General features: G+C 31.3%; 1 long non-coding RNA gene across 1 annotated transcript in view; it reads right to left on the bottom strand.

The window, feature by feature from the left end:
* Nucleotides 1-5,275: 5,275 nt before the first annotated feature.
* The window catches only part of LOC115034399, a 35,522-nt gene continuing 23,994 nt past the window's right edge, over nt 5,276-16,803 (bottom strand). Inside the window, exons 2-3 of the long non-coding RNA XR_003839762.1 lie at nt 16,384-16,614; nt 5,276-6,538 (exon numbers count right to left, since the gene is read on the bottom strand). This is a non-coding gene — a long non-coding RNA (uncharacterized LOC115034399). The remainder of the gene's footprint in view (nt 6,539-16,383; nt 16,615-16,803) is intronic.

Raw genomic sequence — 16,803 nt, 5'->3', positions numbered from 1 at the left:
TTATGCTAAATAATTAATTACCGACGAGCGAGTGCCCACGCCGGCAATACTTTTACTTAGAAATAATATTGAGAAAAACCGAGGTTCACCTGAGGTGGTTTTACACACAGTTTGTAGACTTTTAACTGATATAGGTATGCAATTGTTTTTCTAAAATATCTGCTACCTTTTATTTACCTAGTTAATAAAAAGGGTACCATAAAAAAATGTAAGCAGTTAATATGTGGTTGCGATCAAGGCGAGCAGATTTTTTTTTTACCCATTCGGGCCGGTCAAAACCTTTGCCCCCCTCTATTGAAAACTGAAATGACGCCACTGGGCCGTATCCGCTATACGTAAGTCCAATAATACGACAATGGATATAATATGTATCTGAAAACGGTTACCGTGGGCGTCGATTGTTGCTTATTAGGTATACCTGGTTATGGTATCGCGCGGTGGCATATAGACGCGTGTCTTCGATTGTGCTGGATAGCACCCACAGAAATCGGATCGATCGAAATAATATTATAATGACATAATAATATCATTACATCATTGCAACAGACGCGTAGTGTTTAAGAGCGTTAAAAATTCGATTCACCTTCAGCCGGTGCAGTGCCGTGCCCGCGGGTTTATTTTGTTCGACGCTGTAATAATAATAAAATAATATACAAGCGCGTCTACAAGGTGATATTATTTTGTACACATTATAGGGTATGTGTATACCTAATAATTATAATACGGTGCCTGCAGTATTTCATATTATGTCATTATTTAAACATTTAAATCCATCGTGATTGCCATGATTGCTGTCTCATTACGCTTCTTACCTACGGGTTTTGTGTTTCGTTTTTTTTTCTTGCGAAAACCTTATTTTTTTTTTTACTATTTTAACGAGCGGCCACCATGATTTTCTTTTCAAATTTACCGTCGAAAACCAGACGACAGCGCATTATGTTTCGTCGAAATCATTAGTATAATAGATGACCCTTGCTTTAGGCACTTATTTACAATGTCAACGGACGAGGAGGGGCGGATCTGGGGTCACCTGAATTTTATTATTACATCGAGAGGCAAACTTCGTTATTTTGGCGGTAACACGATTCAGCAAACTCAATTTTTACGTTTCCGCAACGTTGCCTGCATATCAAAAACCATGTATAAACAAATATATATTGCTGTAACGTAGGTAGGTACATAACATCGTTTCGTGCAATAGACGACTCAGTCTTTTCGAAAAATTGATTTCAGCTTACACTGAACACTTCGTTGGACTTATCATATTTTATATTCTGAATTCGACTTATGGGTATCTGTATTTTCTGATGAATATAGATACATATTTTTAATATATAATAGATTTGTATGGAATTTCATAAGCTTTAATTTGATAATAAGACATTGTGTTTTTTGTCGTTAGAGGCAGAGTTATCAATTTAATTGGGAAAAAAGTAGAGGCATTGGTGGAAATCAGGGGGGTGGGCTTGAGGGGCTAAGCCGTCAAGACCTCTCCTTTTTTAGTTTTGTATGATCGACGCCCCCCACACTCACATAATGTTAATAATGTTAGCCCCCCCTGAAATTTTAATTGATTTCTACCCATGAATAGAGGGCAATCCAAAAATATAAAACAAATTAGCTTAAGTACCTGAATATATAAAAAAACGTATTGATTAAGATATAATCATAAGGGGTATTACGCTAAAATATTTTTAAAAAGTACGGGTACTCCGTCCCACCACGACCCCATCCAGTCCGAACACTGGGTAAACAGTATAGGTACTTCATAGTTCATATTATTAATAACAATGGTCAATGTGCAAACAAACATCGTTGTAATATTATATTATATAAATATGTACCTTACCCAAAACCTTAGAGCGTATAATATAATAAGTGCTTACCTGTTTGACAATTAATTAAATGGCGTGTAATATTCTATGGAAGTCTAGCCGATACCGCGTGGAAATGACATAGGTATGTATATCGATTATTGAGTTCGAACAAACCTCGATGGTATACCGCACCTAATATACACTTGCCTAGTGTTGCAGAGTGTTCCGTTTAACGTAAGACACTAATTGTTTCAGATACCATTTACGTTTTTGAAAATATTTCATTTAGATAATTTTAAGTACTAGTGACAAACGAAATGTTTGAAAAAATTATATTTTTAAGATTTTTACTCTTTTAATGACCACATGCATTTATAATTCCTTATTCCGGAACAAAATACTATTCAGAGTATTTCGATCTATAAAGGTAACATTTCAGATATCAAGTAATTTATTAGTTATAACTTTTTGAACTTTAAATGAAAGGATAGACTGTACCACTCCACGCATCTAAACATCAAATGGCTTTTTATGACTCATAAATTATTAGTTCAAAATTTGATTTGTACCTATAAACCGCATTATTCCTAAAAATATACTTTGGAATAAGGTATTAAATATGCATGTTGTCATCAAAAAAGTAAACAATAAAAAATACTTAACAATTTTGTTTTTTGAAAATTTAAAATTGTGTAAAAAAATATAATTTATGAGTGTCTTACGTTAAATGGATCACCCGGTATTATAATGTAGTAGAAATAACTATGTATGTGTAGGTATAGGTTTCGTGTCGCGTGATTCTGAGCATGCAGGGAAAGAGAGAGAAAGAGAAATAAAACACTTAATGATATCGTAATAAATTAAGTACCAGATGTAGGCAAATATTATTATTTTTAATTTTAAGAGCTGTTGTAGTGTTGGCGTTGTCTTGTAACAATATCAAGCTATAAGTAAATATCATTATTACTATTAATATTTTCATTTTATTAGTGGTCGAATGTTATTATACTACAAAGGTCACACACACACTGCACACACTCACACACGACCATAATATAGTAATATTATATTGTAGTGGACAACGTGCTACGCGTGAGTAATAATAATTAACGTGCGTACATATAATATTTTATTGTATCAGTATAATATATATATATGTTTATGTATATATTATATACTATTATTAATTATACATAACATACACGCTGTAATGTATAGTTTCAGATTTCAAGGTGGACTTTATTTTTTTTTAATTTTACGATCGACCGTAGAGAGAGGATAAAGTTGAATCGAGACGCGGTCATCATAAGTGTATAATATAATATGTGTACTATAACGATTGTCACCGTATTGTAATAATTAACCTGTTTTACAATATTACATTCCGTTAGGACATTGAGTAGACTCCTACAAATTGCACCCTAGGGTAGTCGGAGGGTTTTTATTTTAATATTGAACACATACGGCGGTAGTAATACTATGTTATTGAAGTAATAATGTTAAGATCCTGTGATTATGATTTTCCACTATAGATGTGGGCAGAATTTTCATCATTGACGGAAAATTTTATTCAGAATTTAATCTCATCCGCCGAAATACATTTGTATAAATTGAACATAAGAGATCTAATTATCTAAATATGTGAAACGTATCTAAGACAAAGATGCACACTTAAATTAAAATTGTAGTCAAGACAAACTTTGGCCGAAAAGAAAAAGTGAATTGGTGAACAGAAATTGAACGACTGCCAAATTTCGAGTTAACAATTCGTAAAAAAAATGTATGCCGTAAATGTGTAGACGCAACATTAATTTTTACTTGACTTATTTGATATTGAATAACACTATAAATTATTATTTGTTATTACATTATATCTATTTTATTTTTATTATTAAATGTTATTAGTATTATCAAATACATACACGTATACTTATAGCTATTATTGCTTATAAGTTATATTTGTATACATATAGTCATATAGAATTGAATTACTGGTGTCACGTTTAACCATATTTATGTAGGTATCCTGCTAGAAAAGGGAAAGCATGGTTCTACACTCTACAACGTTATAAGTTCCCAATTGAAGCACCTTGATTTAACATAAAAAAGGGGTCCATCAGACACGCCTAAGTCTGTGGAAAGAAAACTGTTGTAGGTTGTATCAGTGACGTTCAGGGGATCAAAAAATAAAAATGACATAGCTTGAAATGGCTTTCAAAACTTTTTGCTAGTGTAATAAAAAGCCAATGGTGGAGGGGGTCTGACATACACTACCCTAACCTAATCTAGCCTAAACTAATCTATTACCTAATATGAATATCTTGTAAATCTATAAATAAGTGTCACCAGTTTGAACGTGGGTTACTCTTTCTACCTTATAATTACCATAGATCGTTTGAGCTTGAATTGTATAGTCTATTTGAGCGTTGACTTTTACTTACTGATTCGTGGAAGACGAAAATTGTTTTGTAAAGGAAAAAATAATAAATCAATAATTTTCGTTACTAATTTTTGTGTGTATATAATATTATAAAAAAATGATTTTAATTTTTTAACAAAACATGTTTATAAAATATATTATTTATTTAATTTATTTAAGAGTTCAAATTAATCAATACTTGATCATTGAACACTTTCTCCTGTAAGTAATGTATTTTTACCAGTACCTAGTTACTTTACAAAGTAACCGGGAAAAACAAATTAAGGAAATACGGACATATTTACGCAAAAACAGTGTAGTTATTCCACAAAGTTAGTTTTGTTTTTTCGTGGACCTCAAAGACGAATGACTGTACAATGTACATACTTGTAATTTTCGCAAAATGTTTAATATATAGTATCATTTTCTATGAAGGATAACATTTTTTAATTTAAAAGTGAAAAATTTGTAAAACGTTTAAATTGTATAGCTAAGTATTGAAAATGTAGTACAATGTCAAACTGTAACCAAAAAAATCAAATATATATAAATACAATTTTTTTACAGGCATTTTAAGTTGACATTTGGACGAAATAAAATATTTAAACAAAAAATAACGATTTTTGTTGTAACTTAAAAATATTTTTCATTGGTTTTTGATACTTTTAATGCATACCTACTTATTATTGTATTTTATACACACAATGACATTGTCAAAATATTTTGATTAATTTTATGTTATTGCATATTTATAGTTTTATCGTATAACTAATAATAAAATAAATTACTAAAATAATTAATAGCAATACCTATACGATAATAGGCTGACACACCGCCTCCGTTCAGAAACGTTTTTCGTACCTATGCAATGATTTATCATTGAATTCAAATTTAACACAAACATTTGTAATGACTTACTCAATGACGAGGTATACTGGGCACCTACTACAGTACAGCAGAGCGGTTGGCGGTTGCCTACATTTTACTTTTTTTCATCTAACAACAACTTCATTCAAATTATGATTTCTTAAGTACACGCTTAAATTTTTTAACGACTTTATTTTCAAATAGATTTTGCATACCGTGTAAAGAGTGTCCTGTGGCAATGCTTAAAAACCTTATTGTGTTATAGCTATAATAAACATTTGAAAATATATTATAATCATCGAGTAAACACTTATAGCGTTTTTATAATTTAATTTTGCATTAAAATATAATCTATGCCTAACCCTCTCCCAGCGAGCATTGTAAGTCACGGCTACCCCATAGTCGTTTATGAGTGATCTGAAGACCGTCCTGTGTGCCTTTCAAGACTTCGATGACGACGTGTCGACGGACGTTGGTATACTGGTCAGCGGTCATGAATGCCGACTTCGGTTCGATGATGGCCAACGGTCGGCAGGCGTTGGACGACTTGCAGAGGGCCGCTTATGTCGTGGCATCAGATTGTTACGAGGTGTACCCGTTAGACGGTAAGACTGTCATTCACGTCGTCGACCGTCTGCAGAATGATCCAAAGTCACCTAAATATGATAAACATAATACGGACAAATCGGTGGAAAATTAAAATCAATGAAAACAAATCCACTCATGTAACTTTCACAATGCGTAAGTCCGATTTCCCACCTGTCACATTCAACAACAAGGTCATTCCACAAGCAAACGATGTAAAGTACCTAGGGTAACAATTTGATAAACGTTTGACTGGAGCTCGTACTTCGAACATAAACGCAAATCAGTGAGCTCAAGACTGCATGTCTTGAAACCCCTTTTAAAATCAGGTTTATGTCTATTAAGTTATAGTTATAGTTTACAACTCTGTTTATTCGTTCCAATGTTAATTATATTACATTAAATTAATAATTAGTTAGGTACCTCCTACTTACAGTACTATGTGTATTTATAACCGTGCATTACAAATAATAGTTAAAAGAATAATAAATTGACAAAAAATGTATCTGTTATAGTTATCACTAAATACTAAATATTAATTATAAACAAATTCGGCACTCAGGAGTTCTACCGTTTTACATTGGCATTTTTGTAGTAAAAAAAAAAACCTTAAATTAAACTAGTTAGTGTCCAGATTTTCTGCTACCCGTATAACGGACACTACACGTTACAACGGGTTCCCACGACTGATGTACGGTGTACTTACTTGCCAAATATTCGTCACTCATGTTTAAAATAAATAATAATAAATTGCCGAAACGTAGGAATGGTCTACTTGTCCAATTAGATTTTGTCACTGGTGCGTTTCCCAAGGACTGTCGGTAAATATGTCACAAGTCAAAGGAACGACCTATAATATATTAATGATTATAGGTACTTCACAAAATATATTATGCTAGTCGTAGTCGAACATATTTTAACGTATCGCGTAGGTAGGTACTTATGCGCAAATTAATAGCCCATAATGCCCATATTATGATTATTGGTGATGATGTACTTGACAAGTAGGTGTACCTAATTATGTCTCTCTATTTTATAAAAAGTTTTGGTTTTTTTTATCTTCTACGTATATTTTTATTTTAAATTACAGAAATTTCAAGATTCAAATGGCAGTAACCTAACCACGGGACCCAACTAATTTAGTACCTAAAATAATCCCGGACCCAACTAGTATTAGGAATGACAGTTTTAAATTCGGGACCCAACTCGGATGCACTACTCACTAGTTTATAACGTCCAACAACTATTATTAAACGTAATAATATCTGTGTGGTCAGGTCTACTTGACACTTGGTATTAACGCTGTTCGGCTTCAACCATTGATTAAGTAAACTTGATCAATGCTTCAACTAATCATAAACACGCGCGCTCAGCTTAAACTATTGTCATACCTCGCGGTCATCGCCCGTCATTGCGAAACTACTGACGATCGAGCGAATCCTTGGCAAATATTGTCTTGATATTATTATAACACGCGTTTAATTAACCCGCGGTTACTACGATTATGAATAATATTATTTGCCGTACATAATATCCGACTAGAACATAATATTTTAAGGAACAGCTTCACACGCACGCATCGTTCAGCACCGAGTTATATATAGCAAACGCAAAGTAAACTATATATAATATAATGTGCTGTGGTCGAAGTGGAACGCAAATCGTTTGTAATATGTCATCGGAGCGTGCATGCGAGTATAGAATATTATTGTCTTTGGGCTATGTACTCGTCGTATACTATTAATTGTGTGTAAATATATGATTTGTGTAGCGATAATGCACAATAAATTATAATAATTCATAATAATATGATATAATACTCTATGGTCACTATATAGTAGCCAGTGGCCAGTGGGTACATGTTATTATTATTATTATTATTATCGCATCATCACGGTCTCATCCGTCATCGTGACGTATTTTTTGTCTTACATTTCGATACGATTTAATATACTTCGGGCATAGGTCCGGAGTGAACATCTGCAGGGACGGCCTATTTTTCACTCGAAACGCAACCACATCGCACTAATGTTTTCTTCGGAACAAATTATTATTATATCGATCACGCGACCGACGTTGTAGGTCTTCGTGGACTGTACAAAATAATAATAAGCGGTATAGCCCATTCGTATAGTACCTACTACGCATGCGCTAGTGCACTGCGATTGTTTGTTCCGATAAAAACGTGCGTTTGTCATGGGCGATTAAAACGATAAAATACAACAACAATAATTCGCGAGATCCGCTTCGAAACGACGACGACCGCGAACGAAAAATCGTGACAAACTGCCATTTTTTTCTTCGACCCGAAATTCCGCCGTGATAAAGGCACATAATAATAATAATAATATATATCATATTATTATGTCCGGTGGGGTAAACGAAAAATTGGTACGGTCTATTATTGTGTTTTGAATACAATAATATTGAAATAGCCGGAATAAAATATTATTAAATTGGTATTTTATTTTCGATGGTTCGAGGCTACCAAAACAATTATTTTGGTAATATGTAATATTTAAATTTTAACAAATGTTCGTATTTGTTTTTTTTTTTTTTGATTTTTCTGATTATTTTAAAAAGTAGGTAAGTACTGTGAATTTTCAATTTTGAACTCCTAACCTAACCAACTAGATCCGATTTGCTATCTCAAACCTCCCTCGGGGTTTATGAACAGATGCATTTTTTCTATTTGAAAAATGGTCTTTTGACATAAACAAACAAATGTCATTGAAAAATCAATACATTCTTCACTCCGTCCAGAGTATAAAAAAATCTCTATGTACACAATTAACAGTAGAAAAAAAAATACAAATAAAATAAATCAATTATAAATTCAGTCTAATGAATTTCCCCATGGTATTTAAAAAAATATCCGCATCATTTTTTCTTTATTTGACCCTTATAAAGTAACCCTTTTATCGCTTATAGGACACAAGGAGGTTTCAACCAGGTTGGTCTAAAAATTGTTATGCTACTGGTTTCCATGAATCTGCCTATTTAAAATAATAATTGGTAATTAAACATGCTTTTTCATTATATTAAGTATTGTAAGTACCAAACTTATAATTAATATCTGAAGAGTTTGTTTTGAAGTGAACCTAACCTATACGAGTTAAATTATCATGCATATGAGTTTCATCGTTTCATTAGGTACGTACTTTATCAATTCACATTGTAGATTATCATTAGGCATATAAAACATATTACATAATGCAAAGATTATTAAATGCTTGAATTAGTTTTCAACTATTCTTACCAACTGGATCGGGGAACTGAGATGATATGAAATCTGAGAAATAATTTGCCATTTATAAATAAAATTCATAAAGGCAACATATCTTATTATACGAGTTATAATTTTTTAATTTTATAAATAATTAAGAGCGATTGATTATTGCGACACAGTTGCGGACATTTCTAAATTATCGTGTAGATACTGAAATTGGGATTAAATTAAAAATTATAATAATGTACTTAATCATGTATATACCTTACCACTATTTCTCATACCACTAAAAAAATATTTACCCAAACGAGCCGCATGCTTAGACAAATCACGCTATCGCTGATCCTTCTTATTTACCATTTCAACTTTATTATATCTTGTAAATATTGTTTTTGTACTAATTTACATCAATGATAACTTTTTCTCGTATTTCCGTTCTTAGACTATATTATGCCAATTTTTTTATTACGTTCTTTATAATTTGTTCCAATTGTTATACTATGCACATTGTAGTTTTTATTTTAGATTCTGAGCGGAGTATGGTTTACAATGATATGTGTGTTTTAAAAAAAAAAATTTATTTGTGTCTGTCATGTAAAAATTCTTAGATTTTTTAAAACTTTTCTGATAGGTTTTAAGTGAACATTGTTAGTTCTTCAGGGGGTCAAAAGTAAAAAATTCCCAGTAGTTTTCAAAAAGCGTTTTGACAAAATCGATTTTGTTTTTAGTGCAGTACCTCTAAAAAAAAATGACCGTAGATACATGAAATATTCATTGAATGTTTATATATTTACTTTACATTAAAACATTTTAAAAATGTTTCGACTTGTTTTGAGCTGTTTACGGACATTTTCAGTTTCCAATTATTTTAGTTTTTTTTTCTATAAATGTCAATATAATTTTATTCGTTGGGTCAAAAAGCTTGGGATTAACAAGGATCCTAATTTAATGTTCCTATAACAGTTGACACACATTAAAAATACATAGGCACATTTTTTTTATAAACATTCAAAGTTTGAATTTTGACAAAATTTATCAAATAAAAAAATGTATTTGTTGTTTATAAGGTTTGAAAATTTAAAATTAAGTTCAACGTAAATAGGTTAATAAATTACTTTATTCACAATAATATCATAGGCTAACCGACGCCCACTTCGTATATAAGTTATCACTATTAATTACCATCACATTACGTAATTAATTTGATTTTATCGACATTGTGCACAATGGTTGATCGTCAACGACAATAATATGGTTTGTGGTAATATCACGGTTTGTTGTTGATATATAACGCGTTATAAGTACCTAATGGATATTGTGATATGGTTAATTTGGAATTTATTATAGGTACGAACTACGTATAGATCAATTTTTTTTAAATATTTATGTTCTTTTACCTAGACTGACATACCATCTCCACTCAAAATCGTTTTTCTTATACAATGATATTATATCATTGAATTAAAAATTAATACCATCCATTATACAGCGACCTCTTTGTAACCTACTGTACAGCAGAGCGACATTCACTTACCCGCTTTTTTTTTTATTATTCTTAATCAACATCAACTACAATGGTTGTTAGTTACAATTTACAAATTACATTTTTTTTTTTTAATTTTACAATACAGTAAAGTTTTTTGTAAGAATTTAAGAATTTGTGTGGTGGTGTCTGCGTCTGGTCCGATTGCTGCGTCTATAATTATTATTGTCAGTTAGTAAATTGCAATAGATGTTCGTCATAATACTTTATGGACTACCTAATTGTATTATATTGTTATAGTCACCGGAACAAATTTAACCGGAAATATAGGTGCAAATAGGGGGGCTTTAGGGACTAAGCCCTCCCAAAAATATCCATAGCCCCCCAGACATTTCTTACGTTTTGTTTTAAGTTTATTCAATATTATCAAAATAAGGCTTTAGCCCCCCCCCCCCCCAAATCCCAAACACTATTTGCGCTTATGACCGGAAACCTAAAATCTAAAAAATTCATCTGATCATAGGTTCATAAAATATAATATTTAAATATGAAAAATAAATATCTCACGGAATTATTTAACTATTCAAAGTTCTAACTGCAGATAATAGTTATAAACGATGACAGGCAGGTAAAACGAATTTTCAATATAGATTTCTCAATGGGCTCCAACTAAATACAATTTCGTATCAGAAATCACCCTTGTCCTTTAGAATTGAACATTGAATCATTTTTTTTTACTATAGAACTTGTACGCATACACAAAAAACACACGTCATTGTAAAATCAATACATCCATTGTTTCACTCAGAATCTAAAAGACTTAATCTGAAAGTATAAAATGAGCACTGCAGATCTGCAGTGTGTAATACGAATCGAAACACAAATCCTTATTTAAATATTATAGTTTAATATATTATGACTACGCGTATATATCAATAATAATTGTCTTGGGAAAAATAAACGGGCCCGAAATCCTAACGATCGTTAATTAGAACAAACGACTTCGCAACGACCATACTCGCGTCGTTGTGTACCCGTTGTCTGGGAAATGTTTGAATATTTCGAGTAAACTTATTTTTGAATTGAACTTCAAGTTCATTTGCAATTAAACGTCTGACCTGAAAACACCAAAAAGCAAAATGGCTACCACTAGTGATTTCGCTCAAGAAATCTCCATGATAAATGTTGTTGAATGCATTAATACATGGGTTATACCGGAAGATGAAGAACCGCTAACACTAGAGGTTAAAGATTTAGAACCAAAACTAGATGACGACGAGGACGAAGACGCTATACTAGGCAACATTATTGGGTTATTTGGTGAACATAATATTGTATGCACGATGGAGGATGAAGAACCACAAACACTAGAAATTAAAGATTTAGAACCAAAACAAGATGACGACGAGGAAGAAGACGCTATACTAGGCGACATTATTGAGTTATTTGGTGAACATGATACGGTATGCACGATCGAGGATGGCAGCGGAGATGCTGCAGCTGTAGTACCGGTACCCTCAGAGTCGTTTGGACCAGCCGAGCAGGGCCACGTACTACTGCACCAGGCCAGAGATAAGGTGAGGGTTCACCATAAAAAGGCAGACAAGATTCCGTCTGGGGGACTTGAAAAATTTTGAGTTACACTAAAAAATAAAATCGAGTTTTTTTCTAAGACTGATTTTGCGTATAAATCTCAGGTTTTCCTTACTTTTTTATTTGTTTTTCCTGACGATTTTGTAAATTTTTGGGAACCGTCTTCGTTCAGTATTGTTTTTCGTATACAATTCTATTACCTATATAATTACATTCAAATTTAATACCATCCATTACACAGTGAGTAGTAACCCACTTGTAACCTACTGTACAACAGAGCGACACCCATTTGTCCACCTTTTTATTTAATTTATTATGAATAGGGTTATGAGTTGTGCGTATGACTCTATGCTTACAGACATCATTAATTTTGGGAGATGGTATTTTGCGCTAATGTGTAAACTTGTAATTTTGCGTTACCAATAGGTATATTTAAGTGCGTATATAATTCGCGCCAAAATATAAAAATGAAACATGTATTTTGCGCCACGACAAAAAACGAAATGGAATTGTAATCTGCGCTACATTTTAAACTTTAATTGTTAGAATTTACCAGCAGATAAATTTACTGATACCACATCGAAAGTACGATGATACCAATGCGTGTCGGATATAATATTGATGTGTTCTACTAATTATGTCTAAGACGAGGTCTAATTACCTACATCTAATCCAATAAAAATTATCAATTATCAAAATATCGAACAATATTGAACAGCAGTATCATGATGTTTACAGTTAGTCCGATCTTAATCTGAAATATATTAATAATATATTTATTTAATATACATAGTACGTATACTTATAAATATTTATTTATAATTATTATAATATTACTGATTTTCTATTGAAATAAACTCTATTATTTAGTTATTTTAAAATGGCTCAAATTACAATTATTGTGATAAAGTGAACAATAGCGTAAATTACAATTTTTGTAGGTTCACGATGGCGGGGATTACTTAATGCCCTTTTATTTAATTTTGTGTGGCGAAAATTACCAAAATTAATTTTTATAAAAAAATATATATTAAATTAAACATATATTTATTTTTTGGGGGGGGGAGGGGTTATTTTTGGCGCAAATTACATACGCCCTTAATTTTTACTGTCAAAGGTTCGCCACATGTTTGACACAATTGTACTGGTTCTTCACTTACTCCCTTTTCAAAAGATGGCCGTGGACCATGTTGGTGAGCGTTACACAGCAGTCTGTTGATAATGAGTAATGACTTACTCTGTACGACTGTACGATTTAACGATTGGAATTTAGGCCAACGTATTAGATTGTGAGTCTGATTTCCGTAAGTTTATTATTCGAATAATACAGGGATCCCTGTATGTCACCCCTTCGGTTTCCCATAAGTTAAAACAATATTAGTAGTTGGTATTTTCTTTACTAAAGGCCTCGTTCGTTTGTGTATTAATCAAACTACAAGACTGATCATAATTTCAATATTGTTTGTGAATAATATATATTATGATTTAATACCTTATATTTACTTAAATTAAATACATTTTCGGAATGTATACTAGTTTATATTTTAAAATGTCACAACATGTGACATAAATATGCATCCGCATTCCATGAATGCATCTTTTTTTATTTAAAAATATATAACATCTTTTGTTATGTTGAAATATGAAATTGTCTGCAATATTGTTATGAAAACGATAAAACTTCCGCAATCGTGTTTCATACAGTGCTTCGTAAATACTTCATTTAAAATAAAGATTATTCACGATTCGGAAATTCCAAGGTACCTACCTACAATTATATTACACCGCAGTGGAAATAACGTTTGTACAATAATTGTATATAAGTGCGACGCATATTGTATTCATACCTACAATTATTATATAATGTAGGTATGAATCGTGGTCGATTTAATCAATCTGGCAAAATGTTTATATAATGATATTAAAGTCTTAAACCATGAACTTCAAATCACTTTTTAAGAATTAAATTTTTGCTTATTCGGACCTATATATACACGTGTTTTTTAGTGTACAAACTATAATAATATAGTATAACATTTTCTACTTTCCATTTTTAAAAATATTTATGCTTCGACCAGTGTTTGGCAAGTTCCTTATAAAAAAGAATTCGTTCCGTTCCTCGTTCTTTTTTAGTTCCAAATAAAATAAAAATTCTTATTTAATCATTAATGTTTTTTTTTGTATTATGCATATTTCTTTAATTTTTATTTATAATAAATAACTACAAGTAGGTACATATTTTATATTATGTTTGTGCAATATATTATTATATATTTTGAGATTTACTTCAAAATTAAATTTTTGGGTAACGTATGTCGATTGTCTTAACATCGATACTCGATAACAATCACTAATTAGGAATATACATTATACAAATTAAAAAAATATAAATAGCTATCTTAATTTCAATTTTTACATACCTACTTATCTGTGTAAATTATTGGAACTAGAAAGGAACGAACAATTTTGTTATTTTCCCTTAAAAAAATGAACTAGTTCATTTTCTCGTTAAATAAAAAGGAATTCGTTCCAGGAATCCGTTCCTTCCAAACACTGTCTTCGACTTAAACATATAAAGCGCACACAATATAATATGTAACATAATATGGGGTCTTGTTATTTTTGTCAAAAACGGAACAACTAATTTCGTCCTTGTTTGAACGTTTGAAGCAAATTATACGTTTTACTTTATCTAATACGTTTTGTATTTATATTGCATTGTTTTTCGTAATTGTGTTTTAAACTTGTTCAATAGTAATTAACATTTTTTTTATATCCATTTATTTTTAAGTAAAAATATAAAAAAACTCCAAAGGAAAATGCAAGTTCCACTTATCACAAAAGTCTGGTTTAATAACAGAAGTGTTATTATTTTTATAGATTGTACTAATTTACCTAGGTACTAAATTAATAAAATTATACAAAAAGACGAGTCCTAAAAAACAGCTTTCGTGCAAAAATATTAACACCAAATCGTTGTTAGTTACTTAGAATATTGTTGGGTTTTTAGCCATAAATCAAGGCCGGATTAAGAACCTATTGGGCCCCGGGGCTGAAATTTCATATGGGCCCTTTTGACAAAACATGCTTTACAAAGCCACTGAACGCTCGCAGGAACATACATTTTTCTAACTATTTCAAAAATCGAAAATTGCAATTTATAAAATTAATAAGTACTCAAATGTAATTTATGTCTATAAAGCTACTCATTTTATTGTAGTATAATAAAAGTTAATACTTCATATTTCATTAATTTAAATTCAAATTTTCATAATAACTTTTCAATTTATTAATAGTACCTATACTCATTAGTCATTTACAACAAATATCAAACAAAAGTTAATATATAAAACAAAAACCATTTTATCAAATAATTTTTTTTTTCTTCCTTCACTTGAAGGCTAAAGGCCAACTCTCTTAGTAAGTACTTCATTTAAGTGTAATGATTTTAACAAATCATTCTCAGAATATAAAATCATTTGTATGTCCAAGTTGTCTTGGGTTTGACTGGTTTATGGTTATATACTTATTTTTTACTCTAGTTAATTTAAAAAAAGCTCTTTCCTTACATAAATAACATTATTAACTATTGATGATATTATTGATATCAATGAAAATATTAAAGAACAGTAAAATGCGTCTTTTCTACTATAGTGCTTTTGTAGGTATTTACTATTTAGTTGTTTTTATCGATAAAGAAAAATGGTTTTTAAAATATTCAAAAACTTTTCTATAAGAACTTTAAAATCTTTAAAAAATGTGTATCAGCTTAAAATTGTTCGGGCCTCTTTCATTTTAGTACTTGAGAGGGCCACGGGGCTTCCGCTCCGGCTAGACCCCCCTTTATCCGGCCTTGGCCATAATGCATGATTATTCTACAGAAGTTCAGAAGTACTGGTCAGGCGTTTACCTTATACCCCGGAAAGTCATTAATACGTGTATATAGTAGACCAAATTCAAATATTTTCAGTCTCACTCCCATGACTTGTTGTCTCCGACTTACAAATGCGTATCACACCAAATTTACGTTCAGCAGTTCTCATTTTCCACTCTAATATTATTTTAATATTAAAGTGGATTTAGATATCTACCTATGATTAATCTTAAAGGTAACAACATATTATTATTATGCTATTTATCGGAAGTACTGTTTCCATATTTTAATATTTTGAAGTGAGTTATATAAAAGTGCATAATACTACAATTTAAAAATACTCATAACTCGGTTCAAAATTGTATTAAAGTGACGAAAAACATATCTAATAAATCTTATAAATCACCGAATTTGTTGTTAACTTTAAGTTTGATCATGGGTAAATTCACCGTCATATTATTAAAACTAACGAAACCAAACGAGAACTGATAAATAAAAATATGCAATGTAACGTACTTGTAGACCTTCGTTGTCTCCACAACATGTCCGGGTGAGATGTCTTCTTAAAAATAAACTGTTGAGTTTTTTTTCCATTCCTTAGATCATTAAACGTTTTGAGTTATGATGTTGTCACTGGTGGTAAATTGTCTTTTCTTGAGTAGTGAGTTTGTTTTTCACGCAACATTAATCCAACAGATATAAAAATTGGTTTGTCGTTTGCGCATCGCTCGTTTTAACAATGTATACCTATTGTACGCAGGGCCGGACTGGCCCACTGTGCTACTGTGCATACAGCACAGTAGGCCGCGGCTGTGCAGTAGGCCACGACCCGTGGCCGTGAAAAAAATCTTTACTGAGATTACAGATAGTGAACAGATAGCACTATGATATATTAACATGGTATGACAGCAACTTTAACGAAATTAGATTTTACTG

This window comes from Acyrthosiphon pisum, chromosome A3, assembly GCF_005508785.2.
Source record: "Acyrthosiphon pisum isolate AL4f chromosome A3, pea_aphid_22Mar2018_4r6ur, whole genome shotgun sequence".
Taxonomy (NCBI): domain Eukaryota; kingdom Metazoa; phylum Arthropoda; class Insecta; order Hemiptera; family Aphididae; genus Acyrthosiphon; species Acyrthosiphon pisum.
This window is presented reverse-complemented; position numbering and strand designations above follow the sequence as displayed.